The sequence below is a fragment of the Panthera uncia genome, assembly GCF_023721935.1.
Source record: "Panthera uncia isolate 11264 chromosome C1 unlocalized genomic scaffold, Puncia_PCG_1.0 HiC_scaffold_4, whole genome shotgun sequence".
Taxonomy (NCBI): Eukaryota; Metazoa; Chordata; class Mammalia; order Carnivora; family Felidae; genus Panthera; species Panthera uncia.
The window spans coordinates 85,897,897-85,917,042 of NW_026057585.1; the positions used below are offsets into that span (position 1 = coordinate 85,897,897).

General features: G+C 51.1%; 1 protein-coding gene across 4 annotated transcripts in view; it reads right to left on the reverse strand.

The window, feature by feature from the left end:
* The window catches only part of MAN1C1 (mannosidase alpha class 1C member 1), a 144,486-nt gene that overhangs the window by 68,745 nt on the left and 56,595 nt on the right, over positions 1 to 19,146 (reverse strand). The window lies entirely within an intron of this gene.

The window sequence follows — 19,146 nt, forward strand, 5'->3', positions numbered from 1 at the left end:
GATTGAATGTGCCCCGCCCCCGTTTCATCTGTTGAAATGCTAACCCCCAATGTGATGGTGTTAAGAGGTGAGGCCTTTTGGAGGTGATTAGATCGTGAGGTCTTACAGTCATCATGAGCGGGCTTGGGGCCTTAATAAAAGTGACCCCAGAGAGCTCTCTCGCCCCTTCTACCATGTGAGGACAGACAGAAAACAGATGGTTATGAACCAGGAAGCCAACCATTGAGCAACTAATCTGCCTTCACCTTAGACTTCTCGGCCTCCAGAACGGTGAGAAATAAATGTTTGTTCTTTCGGCCAGTCCCTCTGGTAGTTTTGTTACAGCAGAGCCCCAGAGGGGTGCTATTTGGTGGGGGCAAGATGATCTTCCATCTGGTCCAGCCCTCCCTTGCTTAGTGACCTGGGGTGACTCAGTCCGTTGGACACTGGCTGTGTTTCAGCTGGGCAGATCTATGGATTCCCGCTCCCCTGGGCTCAGGAAAATGCACGAGCCCAAGCCCCAGTGGGAGCCGAACATGAAATTCACCTGCGACTTTCTCAGATCCTTTCCAAGACAGTGGCCCTTTGGTACTGACTTGAGACTGAACTCCCACAGTCTCAGGTTCTAAGATCACGTCAGCAGTTGTCCAACGTTTTATATTTAAAAAATACTGTTAGGGGTGCCTGGCTGGCTCAGTCAGTGGAGCATACAACTCTTGATCTCAGGGTTTTGAGTTCAAGCCCTGCGATGGACGCAGAGCCTACTTAAAAGTAAAAAATACTGCCATGTGATTCTGTTTATTTAATCCTTCTAACTCTAATCCTTTGAGGCTAGCCAGACTTAGGAAACAGTCTGCCCATCTTCCAGATGAGGAAACTGAGGTCTGAGAGGTGAATTCCTGGCCTAGGCTCACATAGGCCTCCTGCCTGACTCGATCCAGTGCTCTTTCTACTATATACCTCAAATCCTCTCATAAATAAGGGGTTGTGGGAGCTTTTGTGTGCCCACAACCAGGTGAGACAGCGCTGTACCCATTTTACAGATGAGGAAACAAATCCAGGGAAGCCGAGTAAAATGCCCGTGTAACGATAATAACAAATGGCGAAGCAAAATTCAAACCCGTGTTTTGAATCTCCACAGCAGCAGACAGAGACCTACTTCCTAAAATCAGAGTTTACTGGGGTCCCAGTCTGGTGAATGACAACAAATCAGTAGGACATAATAACGCATGGTTGCGGCACTGACTTCAGAAAGCCGCTGTCGCATGGGAGGCTAGAGCTGCCTGAGGCCGGGCAGCTTCGGGAGCGTGAGCTAGCTCCTCACAAGAGCCACCGTGAAAGAGGGCCATTTATGTTCTTCCAGTGGGTTTTGGTCCGATTCTTGTTTTTAACCACATAAATTTTGAGGTCAAATAAGATGAGACTATCGTTCTAGAAGGATGCAAGTCTGTCCTGGAAGGAAGGCTCTAGTATGTCTTACTGTCCCAGGCCACACTTTTGGGTTCTGCCCCCAAATACTTATTTTGGCTGGAGAATTTCACCCCCTCTGTGCTTTGGGGTACGAGTTAGTATTACTGGCCCCGGGGAGACTGGAAGAACTCAACTGAGGTACACGCTGTAGCTGTCACCCGTTCCTGGGACACCTTTTCCACCAACCAAGCTCTGGCCATTGCAGGTTACAGCTTCTGAGCGGCTCACAGAGAAACGAACAGAACAGCCTCCTCTCAGTAGCCGGTTCGAGACTGCTGACGCAGTCTATCCCAATCACCTGCCAGCGGGAAGCAGACGCCAGTGCCTACAATGGGGAGAGACCCCGCAGGCCCCCGTTTCCCCACACCCGCATCTGAACTGTTTGCAGCTGCCTTCCCCGTGAGAGGAAGGTCGGGGCCCAGGTCTGCTTTCTCTCTGAAATCTCCGTGTCTAATCCAATAGTGGGAACTCTGCAGGACTTCAACAACGGCTCGGGCAATCCGCAAGTGAAAGCATGAATGAATGAGGAGTCCTGTCCAGTGACTACTTCCCTGCTCCAGGGGCCCTGATGGGGACGACCGTGCTGATGACGACAATAAGGAGGAAGAGGTGAAACTGTTCAAGGTTAGAGCGAAGTTCTGGGCAGCGAGAACAGACGCTGACCTTTTTCAACCTCAAAGCCTGCAGGGGCTTTTCCCAGTCGACCCACACCCTTTTGAAGATCTCAACTGCATTGTCTCCTCCAGATCACGTTACTTCAGAGGCAAACCGATTCTCTGGTTAAGGAAAAAGAATGTGAGCAGATCAACCAGTGATCGGTGATCGTCATCCACCCCCCAGGGCTTTTACAGAGAAAGCCCCCCAATCTGGGCTCTGCAAGGAGCACTGGTGGGCCAAGTGGCAGTGGGAGGGGAGGCTCGGGGTCCAGAGCTTAGAGCGGCCTGATTTCAGTGCTTTGGAAATCTCTGCTGTTGTAGGATGGCTTTCTATATTGGCATTTCCGCTCCTTGGGTTTTAAAGAATGAGAAATCTGTGGCTGATCACATATTCAGCAACCAAGTACACTTATTCGAAGACCTAAATTGCAGAAATAACTCATGTGATTATTTGAATGAATAGGAGTCTGGATCATCAAGCTCAATCTATGGATAAATCAGGAAGAGCTAGCTGGGCGAGTGGAGGGCAGGCCCTCCCCAGCTGGCTCTTCTGCTGGGCCAAGACATGCTTTCTCTGCAAGGAGGCCAGGGCAGCAATCCTTGAGTCTCTGCTCCTTGGAGGTGCTTTGCCTTGATCTGCCTACATACCACGACCAGGGCAAAGCTTTGAAGTCCGAGGCAGCCAGAATCCGGTTATCCCCAAAGGGATGAGTCAGGCAGAGTGAGGGTCACGAGAAGCGCACCCCGCTCTCACCTCAGGGCCATAAACCTGTCCTAGTGCTCACTGGTGAGTCCTGCAAAACAGGCCCCACCTTCTGGGCCCTGGCATTGGACTTGCCCAGTCAAGCAGCGAACCTCCATGGCCGCCATCCTGGAATCTGCCTTACTCACACCCTTCTTCTCCCGGTGCACTCCCTCCCGAGGGCTCGGGCTGCCTCGCATGTGCCCAACTGTCCTCAGAGTGGCCTGTGAGGATTCCCCCAGCCAGAGCCCAGCTCCTGCGAGAAACCTGCTCTACAAAGAGCTCAGCTCAGCCCGCAGGCCAGCCAAGCCTGCTGAGTTGTGCAGAGATACTCCCTGCCCCCCTAACATGGGCCTCCAGTCACCTCAACTGCCCGGGCCTGGATGGTTCCCTAGAAGGCACCTCCCGGGGCTTGAGAGCCACATCTAGGTCACAGTGAACCTCCTCCAGGTCTTCCTTTCCTGTTCCCATTGTGTGACTGTGGGCGTGAGGGACATCTGAGAGGCCGGGCCTCAGGCAAGGCATTCACAGAGCTGGGGGAGGGCACCACACAGGGGGCAGCCAAGCAGACCTAACATTTTGTACCAGCGACTTCTGGGGTCAGGGAGCTTGGGTTCCGATCCTGGCTTTGCAGTCTGCCCACCGTGTGATCCTGACCAAGGTATAGAACCTCTCTCTCGTGGCTTCAGTGTCCTCATCTGTAAAAATGAAGATGTTTCCGTACAGAATCATTTGTGAGATTCAATAAATAGTATGATGAACGTGCTCAGCAGAGCGGCTTGTGGCAAATGCTTGAACATGTCAGCCAGTCCAGTTCTAAACACGTATCCTAAGAAAACAGTAGGACAAATATGTGAAGATTAGTGAGCTGGATTAGGAAATTCATTTTACTATTGCTTAGAATGGCAAAAAATCAGAAAGCGCCTAAATGTCCTATAAGAGGAATAAGAAAAAATTCTGCACAATGCATGTGTGTATATACAATGTGTGTGAATACCATACAACAGAATTCCACATAGCCATGAAATAGGACAATATAGGTGTTTGGTGTTTAACAGCTTGAAAAGGCAATCACAAAATACTGAGTGAAGATTACAGGCCAGTATTTAATTGTATGATTCTATTTATGTAAAAATAATATTTATATCGGGGTGCCTGGGGGGCTCAGTCGGTTGAGTGTCCAACTTTAGCTCAGGTCATGATCTTGCGGTTCAGGAGTTCAAGCCCCACGTCAGGCTCTGTGCTGACAGCTCAGAGCCTGGAGCCTGCTTCAGATTCTATGTCTCCTCTCTCTGCTCCTCCCCTGCTTGTACTCTCTCTCTCTCTCTTTCAAAAATAAACATTAAAAAAATAATAATACTTCTATCTATTCATTTTCATGGAGACCTCTCTGGAGATGCCCATGAGACTAGGAGTCATCTCTGGGTGGTGAGACTTCAGGAACTTTTCTTTCTGGTTCTTATTTGTAATTTCCCATTTCTCTACAATGGGCATGTATCACATTTATCATTTTCTCAAAAAAAAAAAAAAGGGGGGGGAATAGATAGAGTAATTTTAAGGGTAGAAAAGGATTTTCACACTCAGATAATTCCAGCATGGATAAAAGGATTTGTTCAACTTTCATCACTCTCCAACTGAGAAGAGACACAAGGAACGGCAGCCATAAGAAGAGGGAAAACCCCATGTTTCAAGGTTTAGTGTCTAAGAAGAGTAGCTTGAAAATTAAAGTGTCTCCAGCCATCCTTCCCCATCGCTCCATCCTGTGGGACACCAACCTTGACCGTCAGCAACAAATCAGACGTGAAACATGACTTCCTCTCGGGGAACAGGAAATCAGGGTATCAGAATGACAACAAATTTCTATTTTACCTTGCCAAGAGACCCTTCCCGCTGAGAGGAGGAAATGTGGAGCACAAATCAGCTCTCCGGAAGGAGGAGGGACACTTTCACAGGATCAGCTGGAGGTCGGGGAAAACTGCAAAGTCTAAACATTCTTCATGTCATAACTTTGTCAGCTGTACTGAAAGTTGACAAGATGCTTACCCAGCACCTCAAGACACATGCCAAATTGACGTAGTTAGACGCGTAAGCTATAATAACTACTGAGATGCTTTAGCAAGCTCGTGTCCGGCGGCCTGCTGCCTCTGCTCCCCACACGGAGGGCTGCACAGCCCCGCCGCCCTGGGATGGGGTCTCACGACAGGAGCCGGATTGATTTATTCGCCCACCCATTTCCAGCATCGGCGCCGCGGCCAGTGCCAACATTGGATATGAGGGTCAGTCCGAAGCCATGCCTGCCTTCAGGAAGCACTTTCTACCGCAGGGCGTGTTTTTCAAAGAGAAGAACACAAATCCAATTTACCTCGCAAAGGGAACGCGGGGGATTGGACGCAGGGAGAAAGATAAAGGGGAGGGATGGATAGAGAGTCTGTTCTGCCCCTCAGCTGTGGGAGAGAGAAAGGGGCCGAGGTTTCCTACTTTCCTGGCCGGATCCTACTAGTCAGAGAAGAGAGCGGGGATATGTTGAAGGGTAAGGAGCAAGGTCAGTGTGCCAGGTGGGGGCTGCAGGTGGGCTGGGCCATCCAGTGAGCTCCAGCAGGGGAAGGAGGGAATTTGGGACCCGCCAGTGCCCAAGAAGATGGGCTATTTGTGATAACAAAGCTCCTCTGAGGCTTTTTTTTTAATCGAAAGCATCCAAAATCCTCTCCCTGGCTACGCAGGAATCTGGGGCTGACACACCCACCTTCCCAGCCCTTTCTCAACCACACTTCAGAAACAGCTCAAAGCCACGCCAAGAATATCCTGTTACCTCAGGGTAGGATTAGCTCCCACATGAATGGAAGGTACCCTCTTTAAACAACTGTTCTGCCTGCCATTTGCAAATGCCATGTTCATCAAATATCTGCTGAATGGAAGCCCCTGGACATGTTGGACTCACTCACACAGTGACTCAGGCCCCCGCAGCCTTCCTGATGACCGGGGAGCCTGTCACATCCAATAGTGTGGGAGCTCACCGGCAGACTCAGCACCCAAGGGGGCTCGCCTTTGCCAAAGGCATTACCTCGACTCACAGGGCTATGGGGGAGGGGGGTGGAATCACTTCAGGAATGATGGACTGTAGACCCAAGAGGATCCTGTGGTTTCTAACCCAGGCTGTGCATCAGATCCACCAACACAGATCCCTGTGCCAGCTGGGCTCTACTGAACCCGCATTTCTTAGAGATGGGACCTGGAAATCCATGTTTGCAAAAGTCAGGTAGGGAGTTCTGGTGTTTTCCCCTGGTTAAGAGCCATAAATTGGCCCAAGTTGCTCGTTCCATTGATGGTGAGACTATCCCAGGGAGGGGTGGGAAAAACATATTTGTCCAAGGTCACAAGACAATCATCGCTTCCCTGGAAAGCTGTGACAATATTAATGGTGATGACGATGATGATGGTGGTGGTGGTGGCAGCTACTATTCACCCTCACGTGTATTTAACTAATTGAATTCTCACAACCAGTCTATGAAATAGGTACTATTTTTCCAGGAGAGGAAACTGTGGCACAGAGAGGTTAATTCATTTGCCCAAGGTCACACAGCAAGGGAGCCAAAGCCGATGCCCCTATCCAGGGCACAACTTTCTCAAATCACCAGGACCCTGCCTCAGGGATTTTGCCTCCTCCTCAGTCCATGGGTTGAGCTGCAGGCTCTGGGATGTTTCTGGGGGAATGGTCTCTGCCCAGCTTTGCATCCTGACCTCGAGGCTGAGGGAGCCCAGAGGGCACATTTCATTTGCTGAGGGACCTGCTTTTGCACGTGTCCCCTGGCCTGGGCATGGCTCACGGCCCTTCAGATGAAGCCATGCTGGCCGTGGGAAGAATGATCCCACTGCTGGATGTGAGAAATATCAGGAGAGGCATTTTTTTTCCAGTCCAGCCAGACCCTTGTGACACCCTCTTAGAAGGGGAGTGTCATGTAATAGCCTCATGGGGTGTCTGGGGTGTCTGGGATTTTGTCCTCCTTAGTTGGGGGAAGATAAGTAACATCTTTGGCTTTACTTTTTTTTTTTTTTAGAGAGAGAGAGAGCAAGTGAGCAGGGGAAGAGCAGAGAGAGAGGGAGACACAGAATCTGAAGCAGGCTCCAAGCTCTGAGCCGTCCGCACAGAGCCTGATGGGAAGCTCAAACCCATGAACCATGAGATCATGACCTGAGACGAAGTCGGATGCCCAACTGACTGAGCCCTCCAGGTGCCCCGTTGGCTTTCCTTTTAAATTAGGAAAGAGGGATGTAATGGACAAAGACTGAGGAGTGTGGGCAGAAGAAGAATGTCACAGCCTCCTTTTCATCAATGAACACCCACGGACCCTTCTTTGCCATTCACCAAAGGCACCATCTAGGTACCCCAGAAGCACCATCCGGGCCTGATGCCATCCTAGGGATGCACCAGGCAGGTTATGCGGGAAGTCCTGGCCCGTGGGGGGGTTCCCAGTTCCAGAGGCAGAGGAAACCGGACGGACGTGCGGGCTTTGGAGGTAGACAAGCCTGGGTCTGAACTGCCGCTCTGCCTCTTTGCAGGCTTGGGCAAGTTCCTTCTCTCAGAGTCTCGGTTTCCTCGTCATAACAACACCTACTTCAAAGAGGGGCCGTGGGGAGTAAATGAAACTCACCAGAAGGTAGCTGGGCAAGCGGGTGGGCACCTGGGCATACACCCTTCCCTCCCCACACTAACGGAGACAAAGAACTAGAGTGGTTTATGCACCAGCTTTCCCGACAACAGTGAGAAGGAAGGAATCCCTCCTACAAAATCAGGGAGGGTGCAGGCTTTTAGGACCCTTACCTGGCAAGGAAGACACAGACACAGAAGCGGGACTGCATTACAACTTTCATGGGCCCCCTACCGCCATTAAAAACATATCTTAAATATGATCTTTTACAATTGCATTTGTATGAAAATGAATATAATCCAGGCTGGATCCATTATTATATTCATTTTTGTCTTTGGATTTTAAAGGAAAGTAAAATTAAAATACTTCTGTGAGCCCTGGGCGCTGTGTCTAATGAAGAAGTCAGCCCTGTGCAGAGGCATCTTGGGTGCCTGGCTGGGTGCTGGATGCCAGGACTAGGTCTCCTCCCTCCAAAGCTGCTTCTCCCACCGCCCCCCCCCCAACCACACCCTTCTCCGTATTAGCACCAATACTATCCCCAGCATGACCTCCTAGGCTTGGCCTGTGCTGTTCCCCCACCTGTAACAGAGATTTCATTGATGTCTGTCAAAATCTACCCGCTAAGCAACTCTGGCACCCAAATATCTGCCCCCTCCCACACGACGCCTCTCAGATGCACCCTCTTGTTGAAATATGGGGAACTTTATGCTTCTGTCCGATGAGCTCATGGTATCTTGTTCACTTTGCGCCCTCCCTGCTCCATCCCTAGCTCTGAGCCTGGCACACAGTAGGCACTCAATACAAAGTTGTGGAATTGAATTAAAACTTAAATAACTGGAACTCTCCATGTCCCCCCAGTGCGATCAGTTACTTGTTGCAAAACAACATCCAGATGCATTTCTGGGCAACTGCTATTTCAGGAACAGTGTTATTTGGGGAGCTGAGAGCCCTGCTGGCTGGACAAGAAGCAGGCAGAGGGCCTCTGCCACCGAGGCTCCCTTCCTCCCCTTCCTAATCATTTGCTTGGCCATCGGCAGGATTAGACAACGGCAATTATCCCCACACGGTCTATTCCCAGAATTCAAAGTTATTGGGGGAGAAAATGCAATTGTGCTTTTATCCAGTCATTAAAAAACAAAACAAAACAAGAGCAGTGGATTTCAAACCGCTTTTCAGATTTGATGAGAAGAAAAACAAACTTGAGTATTAGCCCTAAATTGTGCTGACAACACACTTCCGGGTCTCTTTGTCCTCCCCCGTGCTCTCTTCAGAAGTTCTCAGCAACTCCTATTGATCCCTGCCTGGTTCTCATGCCTGGGGAGGGCAGCCCAGTGGAGCAGGGAACGGATGGATCCGCCTGCCTGAGAGGCGCGCAGGGGTGGGGGAAGGGACGTCCTGGCTCCCACTGCCCAGAGAAGTGGCGGTCCCGGGGCCTCACTCGGGACCAGCGTCCCGTGCCGCACCTCCACCCCCACCGCTGAACTCACCGCCCACCCGGCCACACCAGGCTTTCATCAGCCAGGGTGAAACCACCCCAAAGTAGCCGAGTCACCTACTATTTTAGGACCTGGAAGCAACAGGAGAGTCCATATGCCAGACGCCCACAGTGTATGATGGAGAAATGAGCTCACGGAGAGAATGGGCCTTGTCTGGGTCACAGGGCAGACTGGCGCTTAGAAGCCAGGTCTCCTGGTTCCTGAGGTTCAGGATAGGGAGAAAACATTGGGGGCTACATTCGTGGGACCCCACTTATATTCAGCGCTGCTCGAGTATGGTCTCTTACCACACCCCCACCTGTTCCAGCCACACTGAACATCTTTTAGACCTCAAGGGTCATGGTCTCACTCCACCTCCCCTCCAGGCTGTTGCACTTGTCCTTCTGTGCCCATGACCCCCTCTCTTATGCTTCTTTGTTCATGCTTCAGGTCTCAGTGTAGAGGCCATCTCCTCCAGGAAGGCTTTTTGAAGCCCATCCCTCCAAGAATGAATCAAAGAGCCCTTGGTGTACTCATACTACCTTAACTGAAACTATAAATTCGTGTATTTGTCTCCCTACTAGCCTGGGAGGTGTACATGGGTATCTATCACTCTTGCCTCCCGCTACTTCCCCGTGTCTAGAAGAGTTTCTGGCACATTCCAGGCACTGAACAATCATAGATGAAGAAATGGTCTCATGGGATCCCAGTGACAATCCTGTGAGAAGGTGTCAACCTCCCCATTCCACAGGAGAGAAAACTGAGGCTCAAAAACAAACGTGCCCCCTGCCCAGTGAGTTGGCAGAGGCAGGATTTGGAGAATCCAAGTCTTCTGACCCAACATCAACATTTTCTTTAAGACCCTTCCCCTTCCCACATGGTAACCGAACGAAAGAAGGTCCAGGTCATGCCATTTTGGACCTGTGTGTCCACAGCTGGGATGGGCTGGGGAGTAAAGAGGTCACCCCATGGCACTGAGAGACGGCGTGGGCAGGGAGTAACGAAGGAAGACTTTGCTGACCGTTTGCACTTGAGGCAGCCAGCCTGAGAGCCCCAGTTCCTCCCTAGGTTAAGGCAGGAAGAACAGGGACCCTTCTAGACCAGGGCTGAAGACACAATACAGGGCAGCTACACTCCAGGGAGCACATAACTGGCAAGCTTGGGCTTTTAACAAGGGAGGGGGCGTCTTGATTAAGAGGGAAGTATGGTTCAGTAGGAGGCCACGATTAAGCACACTGACAAGCATACGTGGCTGGTGGGACTACTGATTAGTTTATCTACTTTGCATAACTGGCAGCATCCAACTAAAGTTCAACATCCGAACACGGCACGACCCAGCGATTCGAACCCTGGGCAGATCCCAACATAAGTGGCTGCTTGTTTCCACCAAAAAGCACGTACAGAAGTGTTTGTAACCCTCAACGGGAACGTAAAATGGTACGGCCACCGTGGCAAACAGTCTGGCAGCTCCTTAGAAGTTTACACAGAGTTACCATATGATCCAGCAACTCCACTCCTACACGAACACCCAAGAGAAATGAAGACCCACATTCACCCAAAAACTTGGATGTGAATGTTCATAGCAGTAGGATTCGTAATAGACAAGTGAATTAAAAAGTAGGCACAATCCAATGTCCATCCACTGCTAAAAAGACAGACAAAATGTGGTATACTCACACAACGGGATATTATTTGGCAATAAGGGAAGTGAAGTATATGCTACAGGGTAGCTGAACCTCAAAAAATTAGGTCCACTGAAAGAAGCCATTCACAAGAGACCAGATATTATATGACCCCTTTTATATGACATGTTCAGCACTGGCAAATCTATGTAGGGACAGAAAGTAGATTAATGGTTGCCTGGGGCTGGCAGGGGAGGGAGGGTTGGAGAGACTGCTGAGGGGTATGGGGTTTACTTGTAATTGCCACAAACTGGAAACGAAAATGTCTAACAACAGTAGAATGGGTGGATAAACTTGAAAAGGAATGAACTACTGTTTATGATGTAATTATGAGTAAAGAGCAGCAGACAGACAACACTAATCTAAGATGATAGAAGTCAGAATAGTGGTGACCCGTGGGGGCTACTGACTGGGTGGGGCCTGTGGGTAAGGGAAATGCTACCTCGATCTGCACGGTAGTTACAGGATGTACCTGTACGTAAAATTCATTGGGATGTGCACTTACGATGTGCACTTAAGATATGTGCATTTTACTGCATGTAAGCTGTAAGTTACATCTCAATTTTTAAAAACTAATTTAAAAAATGAGAGAGAGAGAGAGAGAGGCCCAAGTGAATAGACCAGGGCACAAGTCCTGGCTATCAGGTCTTTGTGAGCGTTTCTGTCCCTCCCTTCGGGCGCCTCCTTCCCCATCCTCCAGACATCAGACCAGATGGTTTCAAAGGATCCAGCTGGCACCGGCAGTCTGAGATTCTGCGAATTCACATACCTATTTGTCCCTGAGTTTGTTGGGAAATTTGGCAAATGCCAAACTCGAATCAATGTGGTGCGGAGAAAAGGGGGCTGGTTGTCTGCCGTGGGCTCAGCCTCGTTTCCAAGGAAGGCAAGGTCTTTGGAAAGTGGGTGGGAACACCCCGCCTCCAGGAGGGAATGTCGCTTTCAATATGAATCATCTTAGGCATCCAACAGCTTGCTCTGGGAATAGATACCCTGACTCACTTCTCCCTGACAGGAACAAGTCTTGCTACTAAAATTTCAGATGTCAAGAGAACCAGCACAGCCCAAATAGCCTCTCAGAGGTTGGGGAGTGGGGGGGAGAAAGAAAGAAAAAGAAAGAAAGAGATCAGCCTAGTAACCAACCAGGAATCACAGAGGGGATGGGCACCTTTGTACAGAAGACCGGACGAGGCCCAGAGGAAGCCGCCGGCTCCCATGGCAGCTGGCGCCAGGGCTGGGACGGGGACCCAAGGCTCCTGACCTCGGGTTTTCTTTGTACAACAACCTGCTACTATATTTTTTAGAGAAATAAGTTATGCTCCGTGCTGGTGGGAAGCCTTTTAAACAAAAAGAAAAAAGGAAACGGCCGAGATGCATCTTAATTAGAAAGCGCTTGGGAAAAAAAAAAAATCTTCGCGGGAGGCGGGTACACAGCACCGTGCCACGAACGGTCAGCAGCATCAGAGTGTGAGAACCCAGCAGGCTAATTTAGAGGTGAGCGCGTTGCTCTGGTAATTATCCGGTGTGACCCGAGGGGCTTTCTGGTCTTCAGGAGGTGGCCGGGAAATCACGGAGGTGTCACTCAAGGCCACAGGGAGGCCCCCATGAGGCCGTAGCATCCGACCAGCAACGGCCAGTTCTGCCCGTCCTTCACGTGCGGGGTTAATATTTCCATCCCATCACCCTCCTTGTGCTAAAAGCCCATCTGCCAGTGACCAGCATTTCTAATCCATTTCCTCTGCACTTTGACAGCCTCCAGCGTCCGGATGGAGTGGCCACGGCTCCCCAAACATGTGACTGCCCGGAAGGTTTGCTCGCTGCCCTTACGCCTGACCCGTTCCATCCAAGCAATTGCAACATCGCCACTTCCAAGGAAGATGACAGCTCTTTCTCAAAACAAATTCAAAGCCCGGGTCAGGAATGTGCACCACAGCCTGCTAAAAATCAGTGACAACATGGCCCGATGCTGATTTTCCCAAGAACTATGGGATCCTTGGTGTTTTGGTTTTGTTTTTCAGAAAAAAGAAACCGTCCACAAAGTAGATAGGGTGTTTTCAGCCAGAGAAGTCAACGTGCTCTGTTACCCAATAGCAGGGGGGGAGGGAAAGGGCCCGGGAAGGGGACGCGTGCACGCCGGGCAGGGTACTGGGGCAACCTAGGCCTGTCCCCCTCGCCGTCACAGGTGAGTAAACTGAGGTTCAGAGAATTCCATGACTTGCCCAGTTTCATTTGCTTGGTAAACGCTCATGAGGACGTGAACTCAGGCGTACCTCCAAAGTCAAAAGGCTGCCTCCCAGAAACAAGCTCAGAGATCTGCGGGAACAACATGGAGTTCTGTGGAAAACCGCAGAAGCAGGTGGCTTTCACAAACTGTCTCTCTGCAAAGTGTGCAGTTCCCTAGGTAGCCATACTGGTAGAGTAACTCTCACCCCCACAAAAAGATCCAGTAAGACCGGGGTGTGTGTGTGTGTGTGGTGGCGGGGAGACTGTGAGCATTTTGCAGGAGGCACTACTGAGTCACACGCCAGAAAGCAATTGTAAAAATGACATCTTGGGACCTGGATTTATTCCCTCTTCAACATCATATTTGCTCCGTTTACAAGGCAAAGATGATTTTTCTCTCTGCCAAGGCCGAACATTCCCAGCCTGTGATCTGAAAATCATGCTGTGTTCATTTTGCCTCTTGACTCACCCAAGGCCATAAATCATCCCTCGAAATGGGGATTTGGTTGGCAGTTCTATCGGGGATTCACAGGGCAGAGGAGGAATCCAATTTGGGGCTCTCACGGTCATCCTGAGCCGGTTGGGAGCAGGGCAGCCTTGCTTTTGGCCACACAAGTGCCTCCATGCTCCACGGAGAAGACGCCCGAGAGGCAGATCTCCTGACTAAGCAGGGCCGTTGCTCTCCTGGGTTAGTTTGCGGATTCCAAGTGCACTTTGTGACAAAGGAGGAGGTCAAGGCAGCTGGAGAGAGTGCGAGGAACAGAGAGCACAGCAGGATCCAGCCCTTCCCCAGCCAAACCCAGGACGAGGGGCTAGGGGAAAACAGGGCAGGCAGAGACTGAGGTGGGCGATTCATTCATTCCAAAATATTGATTAAGAGCCTACTGCCTGTGATGTGCCAGGCACTGTTTCTTTCCTTGGAATAGAATTATTTTCACAGTTATCTTTTAACAAATAGAATAACAGTGGAGGCAGCTTACAGTTAATGAGTGTACTCGGCAGGTGTTTCACACACATCGGCTTTATCTGATCTTCACAGCTGCTGGGTGAAGTAGGTATTATCCTCATTGTACAGATGGAGAAACCGAGGTGCAGAGAGATTAAGAAACCTGGGGCACCTGGGTGGCTCAGTTGGTTAAGTGTCTGACTTCAGCTCAGGTCATGATCTCACAGTTTGTGAGTTCGAGCCCCACACTGGGCTGGCTGCTGTCAGCACAGAGCCCCCTTCAGATCCTCTGTCCTCTTCTCTCTCTGCCCCTCCCCTGCTCACTCGTTTTCTCTCTCAAAAATAAATAAACATTTAAAAAGAAAGAAAGAAAGAAACTTGCCCATGGTCACATGACTAGTAAGTAGCAGAGCCAGGATTCGAACTCAGGCAGGTGAGGTTCTCAAATCCATACCTCTCTTAGCTCATTATGCTGACGGCCAGTGGAGGGTTTTGCAATCATGTGTTTTCAGGTTATTGGGCAGGGATAAAATATCTTCCTATGCTGGGAGAACAGAGGAAAATCTGAATCTTTTTTCCAGGCCCTGAATACTCAGCTGATGTCCACTAGAAACTGATGCCTGGAGATGTGCTGCAGCAGACTCTGGCCATGAAGTACATGTCTTCTCCAGCTTCCATGAGGACACTGGAGTAGAAGATACAGCACCACCAGCCCCGAAACCATCCTTCTGCCCTGTTTCCTTCTCTGTGGCCACCGTAAGTGGTCACTGGGGGACAGGGCAGCACGGTGGTTTATGGGTTGGTTTTTGGAGTTTGACAGCCTTGTGATGAAGTCTCTGCTTGATAACTGTGTGACTAAGCAAGTCCTAAAACTCACCTAGTCTCAGTTTCCTTATCTGTGAAATAGGGATAAAATGGGTAGTTTATTCCTTCCAAGGGCTATGAGGAAGACATAAGAGAATGCATGTGCAGGGAACCCCCAAATCATACACTCCCTGACAGTGTCCTCCTGCTAAAGCTCCACAAACTCCTAGCTCCTGGTGGTGATCTGGCCATGACCTGCATCCGGCCTTGGTCAATTTAGCTAATCTCAGAGTGGGTGGTGCAAAGAGCCCTGGGCTGGGACTCATGCCGAGAGTCTGAGCCTCCGTCCTGCAATTAATAGGCTGTGTCACCCCGAAAGTCCCTTCCCCTCTCTGAGCTTGGTTTCCCCCACACTCAGATGAAGAAGTAGGACCTGCCTTCAAAGAGTCCCACTGGTGGCACCCTCCCAAGACTCTGTGCTCGTGCTGATTTTCCCTTCTGCCAAGGCAAGATGAAGTTATCATGGCTCACTCAGACTTCTTGGGAGGATTAATGCTCGTTAAGTGCTTCAAGGCTGGCAGCTGGCACCGATGCAAGGTGTCACTTACTACCTGCCCGGAAATTCTTATCCTGGCAGGAGGCTGATTTATTCTGTGGCCTTGAACCTTAACCTTCCCTTGCCTCTTCCCTGTTAAAAATTCCTCTGTCAGCTGCTTCAATGAAGGAGCGAACGGGATGCTGTCCACCAGTGGGCTGCCCACCCATGGTCTCTGCCATGGGTACTCAAGGGCTGGGAAAGCAGGGCAGGCTTGGAAAGCCCTGGAGCCCTCAGGTGGCCCCCTGAGCCCAGGGGTCTTGGGCATGCTCCCGTCAAAACAGGAGGGGCACATACTGTCCTAAGGGACTTACATCAGCCTCACATCAGCTGACTTGAAGAACGCCAGGCATGAATATGAGCGCTTCTGTGTCTTAGCTCCTTTAGCTCTCAAACCAATCCTGTGAGTAGCTAGTACTGTTGTCCCAACTTATAGCTGGGACACTGAGGCCCAGAAAGGTTAAACTTGCCCACGATCACACAGCTAATCAGTGTGGAGCAGCATGTAAATGCAAGCCGCGTGGCCCCTGAGTCCCATGCTCCTCAGCTAGCTCATTTGATGTCCTCCAACTCCTAGCAGCAGCTCTTTGCATAGGTAAGGAAGCTGGGCCTCTGTGCACCGAGCCTCTGAGGGTTACCAGCGATAAGAGCACTGCCATCGAGTGCCTGCTCTGGGTCTGGCTCGGGGGTAGGCCTTTGTCTCCAGTCTGTCACCACAGGCCCAGGAGGCAGGGGCCTCTGCCCCACTCCACAGTCTGAGGCCACACAGCTACCAAGTGGCAACACAGAGGCCCTGCTCAGGCAGGCTTAGATCCAAAGTCCACGCTCTTTCCACCATCTGGCTGGACACTAACAGGGACGTTCCAGTGACATCTCAGAGGACGGGGAAAGAAGCGGATACCTGCCATAGCCTGGGCCACAAGGCAAGGAGCAGGCTGTGTCCTTACCCACAGCCCCGGGGTCTTGGGAACAATTTCGGACAGGGCCTGCTGAGCCGGATGTTAGTAAAAAGGAAGGCACTTTGATCCTGAATTGCTTAGGACACAAACACTGGCTTGAGAGATACCTCGCTCAGTGGTCTTGCTCTCAGAGTGAGAACAGATTCAGGGAGGGGTGCACGGGCAGCTGAGAGGGGAACCAACGTGGTGAAATGCGGAGGAGGGCTGCACAGGACATCACGCTCGGCATCTGATGTTCTCCCTGCAGAGCCAGGCGCCAGTGTGAACCCATCACTCCTCCCCGCATGCAGCCCTCTTGGCCTTGCAGGCCAGGAAGAGGGGACTGCAAGAGCCCGTGTCCAAACGACTCGGCCGGGTGGGGCAGGGTGGGCACTGCTCCCACCCGACCTTCTCGGCGGGGCTCAGTTTACGGCGAAGTCACGGAAGACGGCAGCGGCCAGAGCCCAGCAACGAGGCCACCCAGCGGCCCACGTGAGTCCAGAAAAAGAAGTGGCAGGGTGACAAGCAGCTGAATTCAGGCCAGTTCACCTCCTTCTGTCTTCGGGAACAGTCTAGCTTCAAAGCCCCTCATGGATCCAGTCCAAACCAGAACCTCTTCCTCCTCTGCATTCCCATAAGCCTCTGTCTCATAAGACACATGCGGTCGCCACGGTCATAGCTACTACCCATTTGGCAGGTTCTCCGTGTCAGGTAGGCCCTGGGCTGGGGCTCTGAGGTCTTCTTTAGCTCCGCTGTGCAGAAAAACTCAGGATCGTAGAGAGCTGACTTGCCTAAGCTCACACAACCAGGAGCTGGTAAGTAAACACTTGTTGAGTGAAAGAGTAAACTGAGACCAGCTCTCCCTGCCCAGTACCCGGGCCCCTGCCCACCCTCCTCTCCCAAGAGCCAGCCGCCCACTGCCACTTCTCTGCTGGCGGCAGAAGAAAGACGCTGCGTCACTGCCAGGGCTGTTGCAAACACTGGACGATGCGGCACCGGGGGTCCTGCTAAGGCTGCTCTGGGAGACAGATGCCCGGGGGACCTCAGGACCTCCCATGGCCTCACCTGGGCAACTGCCGACTGCATTTGTTATGCTGTAAATCGTAAATCACTCATACACGCTTGGCCCTCTGCGTGGTCATACGTGCTCACACAGAAGTCCAGTGTGAAGGACGGATGAGCAGGGGCCCAGAGAGGCGAAGTGACTTGGACCTGGCCATACACCACAGGGCAGAGTGAGGACCTGTACCCAGGTCCAAGTTTCTTTCCACCATTCCAGCTGCTCACTCTCCCATCAGGTCTGGTGACTGCAGAGGGGCTGAAGAGTTGAGATGCAAATGGCAGCCTTGAGGAATGTTTACACAAGGGGAGGTGGCTTAGCCCGATCCTCCCTGGAGTGCTCCCCGTGGTGCTCCCTCTGTCCCCACGGATGGTCTGAGCAACAGCTATGCCCCTGCTGCGCAGTTTCAGAAATCAGCCTCCCCCGACTTCCACCAATTCCCCGAAAACTCGCACACTGCCTCCGTGGTTCCAGCCCCGATTTACATCAGGAGCCAAAGCTCCAACAACTGTGAGGAGACTCACGCCAGCCGCCTTTCCCCCGGGCTGATGTTGGGGAAGGTCTGTTCTAAGGCAGGGAGGACAACCAGGCTCCTCAACAGAAATCTGTACATTTCATATTTGAGGTTAAGGAAACATCTGTCTTCCTCTCCTCTGACTCAAGAGTCCTCCGTAGCAATCTATGCTAAGACAACATTTTATGCACAAAGATGGCAACTGCTGAATGGTTTTTAATAGCAAAAAAATGGAAACGGCTTCTGTCCAACGTTAGCAGGATAGTTCAATGAACTACGGCACATCCGTGCATTAATTGCAACCATTAAAACCATTCTTTATGAAAAAAATTTGAATAAGTTAGGGAAATACCTATGAATGTAACATTAAGCCAAAACAGAGAGAGATGGAGAGAGAAAGAGGACATGGAATTGCATACAGAGAGCGAAAAAAAGTACAGAGAAGACTGGAAGGAAGTGAACCAAGATATCAACACAGGCTGCATCCGGGTGGCAGAACGAGTTGTTTTCTGTTTTATACCTTTCGATACTTTTTCTTTTCTCCTACATTCCTGTGATAATCAGAAAAATAAAAGCAGCTACCCAAATTCTTTCTTTCTCTCTCTCTTCCTTTTCCACCCCCCCCCACCCCGCCCCCGAGACACACACGCGCGCACGTGCACCCTGAGTGAATTATCTGAACGTCCAGAAAGGATATGATGCTGACTGGTTACGGGGAGGAAAGCAGGTCCTGTGTCTCTTTTCCCGCAACACAAATGCTTCTAATAAGACCATACACACAGGGGCCATTCCTTTAAATTTGTCTTCAAGGTTTTCCTGGGAGGGGAGCCTGGGTGGCTCAGTTGGTTAAGTGGCCGACTCCTGATATCGGCTCAGGTCGTGATCTTGCGGTCGTGAGATCAAGCCCTGAGTCAGGCTCCACACCGAGCATGGAGCATGCCTGGGATTCTCTCTCGCGCGCGCGCGCGCGCTCCCTCTGCCCCTCTCGCCTGCCCTCTCTCTCTCTCAAAATAAATAAACATTAAAAAGGTTTTCCTGGGACTTTTCAACTGACTTGGTTCTTTGGGTCTGGACCTCAGGAGCCTGTGTCTCTAAGGAGTAAGGAACACAGCAGGTGAATTTTTGTCTCCAGCCCCAGACAGCTCCCGTCTCTCAAGGAAGAAGCAAGCCGGGAGGCTTTTCTTGTGAAAGGCCTACAGAGAGGAGAGCTGGCGACTTGGAAGGGTGTTAAATTTGGAACGTGAGGTCATGCCCACAATAAGGCATTCTGCAGTCTCTCCAGCTGAGAGAGGCTTTCGAGTTAGGAGAACCGTGGCTGGAGAGGGAAGAGACATGGGCAAGTGAGGCTGCAGGTCACACACGAGCTGGTGACACGAGGTAGCACCCATGCCGCTCCCTGCCGGGCTACAGTTCTGTCCG